Source organism: Centroberyx gerrardi, chromosome 11 (genome assembly GCF_048128805.1).
Source record: "Centroberyx gerrardi isolate f3 chromosome 11, fCenGer3.hap1.cur.20231027, whole genome shotgun sequence".
Lineage (NCBI taxonomy): Eukaryota > Metazoa > Chordata > Actinopteri > Beryciformes > Berycidae > Centroberyx > Centroberyx gerrardi.
Genome location: NC_136007.1, coordinates 32,317,286 through 32,329,775, shown reverse-complemented (window position 1 = coordinate 32,329,775; position 12,490 = coordinate 32,317,286). Strand labels below are relative to the sequence as shown.

Below are 12,490 nucleotides of genomic sequence, written 5' to 3'. Positions count from 1 at the left end.
GTGTGTGTGTGTGTGTGTGTGTGTGTGTGTGTGTGTGTGTGTGTGTGTGCATGGGTCCTTAACTATAGGGTATGTATGAGCATGCTGGCCGCAGGTACTGGCCCTTTGTTGGAGAGGGGAACAAAGGGTCGTAAACCATAGGCCTAGATGGAGGAAAAGCTGTGTAGGCCTAGGTGGAGTTGGTGAACTAAGCTGAAGGAAATTCAGGGACTTTATCTAACAATAGAATATGAGTAAGTAGAATAACGATATATTCTTTGATGTTATGAGATCATGAAGTTAGATCATGTTAGTAGAGGTAAAATACATGCAAACCTTAATCCTATCTAACGTGGGAATGGCTATTTGGTGTTAACAGACCAACAGTTGATAAATGTAATGTATCTCAACAATTTTACATTAGCAAACAGTTTACATTCACTTCGTTGAATATATATCTGTTATTTTCCTAATGCTGTTGCTATGCTATATGCCCAGTTGTTACAGTTTTACTTGGAGTCCTTTGTTTGTCGCATTGTGAGCGGTTCAAAGCTTGCGGTTTCAAAACTCTGGTTTTCCAGGGAAAAGCCTCCCCTGAAGAGGCGACAGCCTCGGCACTGAGTGCCTCGGCACTGAGTGCCTTCTTATTCTTGTATTCTCTTATATTGTCAATATATAGGCTATTATCAATAAAGGATCCCATTACCTGAATGACTGAAAAATTATCTGAGGTACTCCATCTTAAATAGTTCCATTTGTCAAACAAATAACTAAACTGTATATATCTAAAGTGCTCCCTTTCAAGTACTTTGTGTTAAAGATAGTCAAAAGATAACTTAAAAATATAAACAGTGCTACACTGTTCTCTTTGTTGCTTGCTTTTGTCTACAAGGTACAGAAGAATAGAAATGAAGCCCCTTTTACAGAGAAATCTGCTTTTCTGACCCTCTGCCCTGCTACATCTCTCTGTGCTGTCAGTTTCACCTGTATCTTTACATCGTTACATTACTAGCCTTTAACATTGTTACATTAGGGGCTGAGCGAGTCAATGCGCTACACGCAGTTCTACAATTAAATAGTGAAAAAAAGGTTGGTAGAAGCTGAACTCCTCCTCCTCATCTTCATCACTCTCCTCCTCCTCCTCCTCTGTGGGGGAGGGGCTTGTCTTGGGTAGGAGCCCCCCCAAGGCTCTCTGAAGTCTCGGAGGCGCTCTCCCCCTCCCCCTGCTGCCGCTCCTCTCTCCTCACCTCCCTCCTCGTCCTCGCCTCCTCCTCCACCCCTCCTCCCCTCCTCCTCTCTATCTCTCCCTCCAGACGGGGGCGTCACTCCTCTGGGAGGAGGAGGAGCCAGGAGGAGGAGGCAGGGCCAGAGGGGAGGGGAGGAGCTGAGGGGGGGTGAAGGTCCTGGCCGGGGGAGAGGAGGTGTAGAGAAGGAGGGAGGAGAAGGGAGGAGGAGGAGAGGAGGAGAAGGGGGAGGGAGATTTGGGGGAGAATGGCCACCTTCTGAAGGTGGGGAACATTTGCTGCAGTAATGCAATTGCCAACCGGCCTCGCTTTGAAAAAAGTGGCAGAAACGAAGCGAAGCGGTAATGTGTTGTTGCCCGGCAACCAAAGTAGCGCTGAGTTGTTCGCTTGAGAAGGGACGCATGACGCGCGTCATTATCCGCTCAAGTTGAACTATTTTCAACTCTTTGCACGACCAACCACAGCGGAAAAATCCGCAATCTGCGCCCTTCCATAGGAAATGGTGGCATTTTGAGCAGAAACCGCTCTGCAATGTGAAGTCAAAAAGGTGGACAATACAATGTGGTGGACGTTGAAAGTGATATATGGACTCAGCACCTTCCAAAGAATCTATGGACACAAGAATTTTCAGTCTACGACACACGGTTCAGGAGTTATTGGCCAAAAGGTAAAGTTGCTTGTTATAGCGCCACCATCTGGCCAGTGTGTGTGGGCTGCCTTGTCTGAGTAGTGGGGGGCCATAGGAGCCCACCTGCCAAATATGGTTGCTAGATTTTTGTGAAATTTTGTACATGTTCTAGGATGATGTCCAAGTCGATCCATGAAATTTGGTAATGATTGATGAAAGTAGGCGTGGCTTATTGCATAATAACCAAATCTTCATAGGTATTAAAGTCACAACTTCAAAAATTCATAAAAAATCAGCCGTATGTCCTAAAGAATCAGAATTTTCAGGACATGTCGGCTGAAGTGAGATAAATCTTTCGTACACTGGTATCTACCCCCGATTCTGAAGTCGCCCCCCTCTGTTTATAGCAAAAACTGACTGTGATCCCACAGTGTTGTCCTCCTAAACCGTACGTTACAGGAAAAAACAACATGATTTTTGAAATTATCATACCTTAATTAGTAAACAGCCAAAACATTTTAATATCTTGAAAACTGAGCATACGGTAGATGGAAATGTGCAGCTGAAAATAGTTTGATAAATTGACAATGTGATATGGTCAAGATAGTTTGATCAATCTTCATCAAACTAAGGACAAACTCAAGATGATTTAGAGCCATGTGTAAATTGTAGGGGTGTAACGATATATCGTGGAACGAAATTTCGTGATCCAAAAACATGACGATAGGTATCGTGGGGGTGAAAAATGGTTCTCGATATCAAGTAAAGCTTATCAATTAGCCTAGATGCGCCACCAAAATGTAGACTACTCTTTTACATTTACTTTTTTATTTTTCATTTACATACTTTAAACGCCAGAGGGCGGAATCAGTAATCCTAGACCTAGATCCTAGTTTGCCTTACTGGCGTTATGACGTCATTGACACCGACGTTCACCGATGTTCACTCGAGACCCGGATGAGCCAGGTGTGTAGCATGCAACAGGAAAATGGAAAGTGGTGAAATCGAAATACATTCGTTACATTACGTAACATTATCATCCTTATTTTGAAAGAGACGGAGGTAAGTGTTGTGAGACATTCTCAAATTTTCTATCCAGTCTGTTTCCTCAACATTGCGGTTGTTCCCATAGATATAAAAAGGGTTGTTCCTACCAGTTCTGAAAGTATCAAGTCCATGCGGTGGAAAAAGAGAACATGACGCCACCGTCAGTGGCGGTTTATTAAGATCTTATGGATAAATTGACGCCTCTGGTTACTGGTGTTACTGATGTGTAAACTGAAAATACAGGCAATGGTAGCCGCCATATTGGTCTGAAGTAAACGTTACTATGGTAACAGACATTATTTACAACCATTACGAGGTCGGAGGAGTGGAGTGACTCCTGTTACCCGTACAGGCACAGTGGTAATTTTACCAGACACATGCAAATTCACTCTCATTCATAAATTCGGTTGTCACTACCAAATTCTGGCAGTGTGTACGTAGCTAACTGTCAAAGGTGTCAGCTGCTGCCTGAAAATTTTGACATGCTAATTTTCTTAAAAAAAATAAAACATGTGCTCCTAGGTTAGAAAATCAGTGTCTGAACATATTTGTTGTTTTAATTTAAGTTTAAGTTTTGTGGCCTGCCTGGCCAACTAAGGTGTTTGGAGAATGTTAGATCAACCATGTTCAGACATTTGCACTTAACTCTAAAGAGGACATCCTTGTTTAGACATTTTATTTTATATTTTTTATATTTTTTCATATTATAATTTACAATTTGTTTCATTTAGACAAGCATCCACTGTTAAAAGCTGATTTATTTTATTCAACAGATTCTATTATTTGCTTTTTGCACTGAAAAATATATAACAAAAAAAGAAACCATTATAAAAGAAACTGTAGGAATAGGTTAACCTTCAAGTTGAAAATATTGTTTTTTTTGGCATTTTATGTCTAAGCAATAAGGAAAGAATCTTCTACAGTCATAATTTGTTTCCATTTAAAAAGTTAAAAAATATCGTCATTGTATCGAACCGTGAAGCCTGTACCGTGTATCGTACCAAACCGTGAGCTGAATGTATTGTTACACCCCTAAAATTGATTAATATAGGGCACTAATACAGTTATAATATTCTTTCAATATGGGTTGGACTAACACCTATGACCAATCACTTGTCCCTTTGTTTTGTTTCCCGACTCTGGAACACCAAAGTGGAGGTTGGCAAAGTGGTTAAGCTCAGGTCTTTGGAGCACAAGGTTGAGAGTTCAAGTCCCTGTGACCATTTTCAAGCTTCATGAAAAGTAAATTAACACTAAATCATACAGTGCAGAAAACTCAAAGCAGGTGTTTGACTTCTGTCAATAGAGTTGAGATGTGAAGACATGGGCGTGGCTGTTTCTCGGTTCCGGAAGCAAAAAGACCTATTCATTTTTCGCATACACATGGTCCCTTGACTCGCCATTCAGAGTGTTGCAATAGTTGAATGACCTGAACCGCTACGGAATGAGCTATTAGCTCAAATGAATAGCAGCTCTGTCGGAAAAACTAGCATGGGTGGGAAAAAAAGGCTAAGGTACAAGACTGTGTACATATGGGTGTTAGGGGGTAAAGAAACTACTCATCCCAGAGAGAATTGCGCCACCTACATTCCCCAATTACAGAGCTCGCTCCGTCATTTTGTCATGTGGGAGAGACAAAGTATATCTAGAGCTAGTCATACAAGATAGACCTAATGTTACAACCATGGACTGTAAAGGGTTACAACGTTAAGATGAGAAGAACATGGTCCAGTGTTTTGTACCCGGCTGCAACTATTGGTCAGGAGTGAACAACTGCACTTCTTTCTACCACTTTCCATCGTCTCAGTCGGCGAAGCAGCAGTGGATCCAACTCGGTAAGTTTAATCAACGACTTATCACAACAGGTAGGCCTATCAGAGAACTGCTGGTTAGCTCTCTGGTGCACGTGCACTACACAGCTGTCATCTCTATAGCAACATGACGCTATAAGATTTACATTCGGCAATAAAACATGAATACTAATTCTACAATTTTATGTCTATGTGCTTGACACACCTAGTTTATTGTGCTATCACCATAGTAACTCCCTCTAAGGACCATGGATATTGTAGTGTTTGATGCCGTTTTAAACACGGAAGCGACAGAAAAAACACGATTTGACACTAATGAGGTTGAAACATTTATAACCGAGGATCATTACAGCAACCTTTAGTATCGTTTTTTGATCTCGGAGACTGAAGGGGTTCTCTGTTGTGTAATATGGCAGCTATCGCTAAAGTTAAAATCCCTGGTCTGGTGGCTGCTCAAAAACACTTCCGGAACCAAATGTTTCAACTCTATGGCAAAATACCTGATTGGCATCACTGATTGGGGTGTGGCCAGACGTTTCAACCCATAGAGAGCAATGCAGCAGCAGTTTTCTGGCCCATGTGAAGTTCTATAAAGTGAGCACTATCAATCATAGGCTGCAGTATCACAATACTTCTCCCTTTCTCCTCAGTTTCTCCTTAGTTTCTCCTCAGTAATCCTGTAACAGGTGTTTGGCTCAGTAGTTAAAGCATCAGCCTTTCATGTGGAAGATTGTGGGTTCAGTTTCTGAAGTCATTAGTCGGGCCTGTACTAAGCCGTAACTAATAGACTGCGTGTCCGATCTGCAAAACTTGTCTGTTTCTGTGTGTGTCTTGTTTTGTCTATCTGTCTGTCTTTTCAAATTGTGCTTGGACCCCGCAATTGCCGCTTGCGGCTATATTCTTTTCTTTTTTTTTCTCCGCTAAAAGCTGCAGCTCAGAAACCATAGGTCCTACTGCAACCATATTTGGCAGGTGGACTCCTACGGCCTCCCACTACTCAGGCAAGGTAGCCCACACATATTTGCCAGACGGTGATGCTATAACAAGCAGCTTTATGTTTAGGCCAATAACTTCTGAACCATTTGTCATAGAGAAACAATTGTGTCCATAGATACTTTGGAACGTGCTGAGACCAACCCATATATCACTTTCAATGTCTGCCATATTGGGTTTTATGCAATTTTGAATTCTTTAAAATGACTTTTTTCGCAACTCCTCTTAGGCCGTTCATCCGATTCACATAAAACTTGGTGTGGATCATCTTTTGAGCATCCTCTATAAAAGTTGCATAAAAGGTAATTGATAGGCCAAATGGTTTGGCTTTTATGAACCAATGAACTTTTAACAAAACACTCCATAACACAAAATTGTCCACACCTCATTTTATTTCGTTTTTTTGAGCAATTTTTTTTTATTTTTCATATAATAAACAAAATTTCTGCAACATCATGTTCATATGCATGTATGTATATATGCACTTGCCCACACATACAACCATACTTACATATACCCATACCTATACAACCTCTTTTGTTGATATGTTAGGTCTTTATTTTGGCTTAACCTAAAAAACAGTAAGATTGGACATAAAGGAAGATGTTTTCCAATAATTTCTGTTACAGTGTCAATTATGTATTTCCATAAAGATTTTACAACATTACAACACCAAAACATGTGCATAAGAGTACCTACCTCAGAGCAATGACCACATTTATTGCTATCAGAAAGTTTAATCTTGAATTTACGTTCTGGGGTAAAATATGTCCTATGCACAAGTTGTAGTAGTAGTTGTAGTAGTTGATGAGCTAGATTCTTAGACGAAGAGAAAATATTGTATCTATCTATATTGTATCTATATTGTGTCCATATAGTTGTCCAATCTGACTCTGAAAAGTTATACTGAAGATCTTTTCCCAAGATTTTTTTACAGTGAGGGTGGCAACTTTGTATTTGGAAAGTTCACCACAAACATGAGAGAGAAGCACAGATGGTTTTATGGAATAAATTAATTTAGTAAGTGGATAGTGCCCAGGATAAGCACTCCATGGTACCCCATAGGTTTTTAGTGCAGTACGGAGATGTAAATAAAAATAACATGAAGAGCCTGGAAAGGAGAAGGAATCTTTAAGATCTTGGAAAGAGCAGAGACCTTGATCGTTAAAGATGTCTTTCAACACATACACACCTTGTTTTGACCACTGTGGAAATGTGAAAGGCATGGATCCTGAAAGTAAATAATTATTATTCCATATGGGGGAGGCCCCTATCCTCTATTATATGGTCCTTCCAGCCGGATTGGGTTCATCAGACGATATGGACAACGCTTCAGATGCACCAGAGACTACAGGACGTCCCCATAGAACACGTCGGCTCCCAACACACCTTGCAGACTACACAGTTGGATATCCCCACCATGAGGATCAGCCTCCAACCTCACCACCCCGCTCCCATAGCCGGTGCAGTGGCAGAACGAGGACCTCAACCTCCACCAGTGGAAGCCACTCCAGTAAGAAGCCACACCACTCTAGCAAGCGTTCTACCCCGACATCTGTGGGCAAGTTTCCTGGGCAAGCTCTGTCCGGCATCCAAGCAGCTATCCTAGAGGAGAGGATGAAAGCGATGGAGCTTGAGGAACTTCGCTATCAAGTAGAGGAGGATACCAGTGCTGATTTTGAGTGCCAGCAGCTTGACGCCAAAGCCAGAGAGACAGCATCTCCAAGAGGAAGTCTATCAGGCACGTGAAACCCTGACTAAGCAGCTGAACAGGCGGCGCTGTTTAATGAAGGCTGAGAATGACTGGAAAATTGCAAAGCTAGTCACCTCACTGCTACAAGAAGAAGAAGAAGAGGACAATGCACCATCTGATGACGTAGTCACGACAGATAGCTATTGCCCTCTCCCCCAGGTGACACAGGCAGATGGTACAGTTACATTCACTCTGTCTCACGACCAGCATTCAACCCCTCAGTATCCTGGTCCTGCTCCTCGCCCAGCCCATAGATTGCTGGATACACCACAAGTTCAGATGATAGCATCCACAACAGCTCAGCCAAGTCCAGTAATACCATTGGGCTATCCTCCTACAACAGGGCCTAACCCCACTACTGCAGCTCCTCCAGTGGTTTGTTTGAAGACAGAGCCTAATCTTGTACTTGCTCCAACTCCTGCTTCAGCCTAGTTCCAGCCCTCTACTGTAGCACTGCCTCCATACATTCCTCCAGCCGCAACTCATTATCCTCCAGTGTCACAGCTCCCACCACCTGGCCAGAACATGCCTTATCCAGCTCTCTCAGCTGACTATGGTGCTCACCCCATCATGGCGGCACCACCACCCACTCTGGCACCACCACCTGGGATGGAACTCTTGATAGCCTCAACCTATGGCATTCCTAGGCCGTCATTCCCAGTGTTTGAGAGCGGATGGGAGAGCGACTTCGCCTTGCTCAAGATGGCACTGGATAATTTATTAAGCCCCCATGGACATCTGAGTGAACAGTACAAGTTCCAAATATTACTTGATCACCTGAAGTGCCCTCCAATTGGCTAAAGCTTATATGCATGACCTGAGTCCCTACACCACAGCACTTCAGGCATTGCAAGAGAAATATGGACAACCCAGACAGCTGGTTCAGAGTGAGTTGGTGGCTATATTGAACACCCCTGCCATCAAGATGGGAGATGCAGATGTATTTGATGCCTTTGCGCTGTCAGTCCACTCTCTGGTGGGCATGTTGAGAACACTTGAGGGGCATAACAGCTACGAACTTCGCTGTGGGTCCCACGTCGATCGACTCCTGAGTAAGCTGCCACCAAGCTACAGGGACGGATTCGTCGAATACTGCATTTGCCGTGGCATCCTGCAAACAAGGACAGACAGGACCTACACCTTACCGGATCTGGCAGCCTGGCTACAGACTAAATCTCAGGCCAAGCGCATATACAGCCGAGCTGCATCTTTGTACCAGGCTGATACATCTAAAGCAACAAAGAAAGACCATCACCGCTCTAAGGAGAAATTGACATCGGCGTTCTTCAACAAAGAAGAGCAAACCAAACCGTCAAAGCCTACCCATTATAAGGCTAATTTCAAATTAAAGTCCTGTTGTCCTCATTGCGATAATAAGGAACATTTTCTGAACTCCTGCACTGAGTTCAAGAAACTCAATCCAAGTCAGATGGCCAAGTGGATAAAGGATGGAAAACGGTGCTGGAAATGCGGACGGAGACATACACCAGACGCCTGCACCTTAAAGAAAAGCTGCAAGGAGTTGCACCTCATTGTGCTCCATGACGCTGTCCAAGAGGCCCAAGGCTCCGTGCTGATGGTGAGTGGGCCACCTCCTACTCGCATCTACTCCGACCGTCCTAACCGCTCCCAAAAGGTTATGCTTAAGGTGGTCAAGGTCATCTTACGCAACAGAGGTCACACCATGGACATTTATGCCCTGCTTGATGACGGCTCTGAGCTGAGTATTGTCCTACCTCAAGTCATCCACCAGCTGAACCTCACCCAGACACCAGAGAGTCTACTTTTGCGGACTGTACGCCAGAAGGTCGAGATGCTCCAGAGTGCCTCTGTGACTTTTGAGGTATCTCCTGTGTCCGAGCCTTCGAAGAGGTACCAGATAGCACATGCTTTCACAGCCGAAGGATTGGGCCTCACCGAGCATTCATACCCTGTTGCTATGTTACAGAAGCAATATTAGCACCTGAGAGGTCTGCCTTTGCCCCCAATTGACCATGCCCAGCGACTCCTCCTTATTGGTTCATACATGCCACACCTACTCACCTCCATCAAGCCAATGAGAGAAGGACCATTAGGTGGACTCACTGTTGGGCACTCCAGGGCCCGACCAACCACATCCAGGTGCAACCCTCAGAACAACAGTGTCTCCACATCTCCATTACCCCTTCATCTACTGAGCTCCTTCGAAATGTAGAGCATCTGTGGCAGGTAGATACTCTTCCCTTTGTCAATGAGAAGACAGCCACCCGCTCAAAGCAGGATCAACAGGCCATTGCCCTGCTCCAGGCATCCACGGTCAGAGTAGATGTCGATAGCATGCAGCGTTATGCTACACCCCTACTATGTCGGACACCTGTATTGTCACTAACAGCACCAAAGGAGGCAGTGCTACCCAGCTTACGGAGCATCGAGCGCAGACTGTCAAAGGATCCCATACATGCTGAAACCTACTGCAAAGAGATCCTCAAGCTGCAGCAGACAGGATATGTTTCCAAGATATCCCCCGAGGAAGCATTTCAGTCCACAGAATCTTGGTTCATCCCCCACCATATGGTGAGGCATAATGGCAAAGACAGGATTGTCTTCAACTGCTCTTTTCAATATCATGGACAGTTGTTGAATGAGCTGCTTCTTCCTGGGCCCTCATTAGGACCATCCCTGCTCGGCATCCTTCTCAGATTGCTGGACATCTATGAGTGGCAGGTGCTACCGTTTGGGACTACATGCAGTCCCTGCTGCGCCATCTATGCCCTGCAGCACCACACTCAGGAGAATGGCAGCCACAATCCAGTCCTAATGGAGATAGTGGAGCGGTCATTTTATGTCGACAACTGCCTTCACAGCACAAGCATGCCACAAGAAGCCAGAGACATTGTGGATGGACTGCGTCAGCTGCTAATCTCCGAAGGCTTCGAGATCCGTCAGTGGGCCAGTAATATTCCAGCCATCATCGAACACCTTCCCACCGAAGCTCGATCTGAAAGCAGTGAACTGTGGCTCACTAAGAGTAGCACTGACATCCAAGAGCTGACTCTGGGTCTTAGGTGGAACTGTATGAGTGATACCATTGGATACAGACCACGGGTCTTGGAGATCTCCGAGCACACGATGAGGAACATCTACAAGGTGCTTGCATCCCAGTATGACCCGCTGGGGTACATCGTGCCTTTCACCACGCGTGCAAAGGTCCTCGTTCAGGATCTCTGGAAGGAGAATATCGGCTGGGATGAACCCATCCAACCACAGAGCCTGCTGGACCGATGGCTAGCTTGGGAGCGGGAGCTTCCAACCCTGCAGCACCTGGAGTTCCCTCGTACCTACGCGCCTGACACTCCTGGAGCCACCAGAGACCTCCATATATTTTGTGATTTTGTGGCATACGGCTCTGTCGCCTACATGCACATTGTGGACAGCCAGGGCCAGATTCATGTGTCATTTGTGCTCGCAAGGTCACATGTATCACCCAGGAAACAATTGTCAATACCTCACCTGGAGCTGAGTGCTGGACTTACTGGAGCTCAACTCGCCAGTCTCCTCCAGACCGAACTGACAGTGCCAATCCATTGTGTCATCTTCTGGTCAGATTCCACTACTGTTCTGCATTGGCTTCACTCAGAATCCAGCCGATACAAGGTTTTTGTTGGAACTCCTGTTGCCAAGATTCAGACCTTGACCACGTACAGAACTGAAGATTTGTGGAGTCAACCAGAAATCCAGCTGGCTACATCACCCGTGGCCTGACCCTGGAGGAACTGGCAGGTCCACACCGTTGGCACCAGGGACCGGATTTCCTCTACCAGGCTTCAAATCATTGGCCTGTTATGCCATCCACAAACCAGGAGCCTGACAACAATGAGCTCAAGTCATCAACCATCATCTGGACTGTGGCAGTCAACCCCATTCCTCAGCTATCCAACATTAGCCAGTTCTCAACCTGGAAGGAGCTGGTTCATGCTACAGCCCAGGCCCTTCACGGGGCGGCTCATCTGGACGATAATGCAGCTGCTGATGCAGAAGACTATGTCACTGCCGAAAAACTCCTACTAGCCCTGGCTCAGGCAGAGTCATCCCCAGAGGAGATGCAGGCCCTCAAGGCCAATAGGTCATTACCATCTGACAGCCGTCTGGGGACACTCTCACTTGAGTATGATGAGACTACAGGCCTCGTGCGCGTTGGTGGGAGGCTGAGACAGGCTGAGAACCTGGAGATGGATACCATCCATCCTATAGTCCTGGACCCATATCAACAGGTAACTAAGTTGCTCATCTACGATTACGACCAGAAGCTGGCACACCCAGGGCCAGAGAGAGTCCTCGCTGAACTTCGCCACAGGTATTGGGTCCTGTGTGGGAGGGAGGCGATTCGCAAACACCAACACTCCTGCCAGGACTGCCGCCGGGGACGAGCTAAACCTGACATCCCAAAGATGGCAGAGCTTCCACCCTCTCGTCTGCGCCTCTTCAAACCACCCTTCTACTCTACAGGAGTGGACTGTTTTGGGCCATTCACTGTTAGAGTGGGAAGACGGCATGAGAAAAGGTGGGGGATTGTCTACAAGTGTATGACTACACATTGCATACACTTGGATCTCCTGGAGAGCCTGGATACTGACGCCTTCTTGATGTCACTACAGCGGTTTATCTCCCAACGTGGCAAGCCCCACGAGATCCTGTGTGATAATGGAACCAACTTCGTTGGAGGGGAGAGAGAGATCCAAGAGGCCTTCACTTCCATGGCCCCTCACCTACAGGAGCAGCTGGCTGAACAGCAGATGCGCTTTCAGTTTAACCCCCCTTGTGCTCCTCACTTTGGGGGTACCTGGGAGAGGGAAGTGAAGTCAGTGAAGACTGCTCTCCAGGTGATCCTCAAGGAACAGGTAGTACCAGAATCTGTGTTGCTGACCATCCTCGTAGAAGTGGAGGGGATGTTAAACGCAAAGCCTCTGGGTTACCTATCATCTGACGTGGCCAACCCAGACCTGGTCACCCCCAGTATCCTGCTTATGGGCAGGCATGATTCATCTCTTCCTCAAGC

General features: G+C 45.6%; 1 protein-coding gene across 1 annotated transcript in view; it reads left to right on the top strand.

Annotated features, from left to right (window-relative positions):
- ets2 (v-ets avian erythroblastosis virus E26 oncogene homolog 2) overlaps nt 1-12,490 on the top strand; it is a 49,783-nt gene that overhangs the window by 6,659 nt on the left and 30,634 nt on the right. The gene's annotated exons all lie outside the window — the stretch shown is intronic.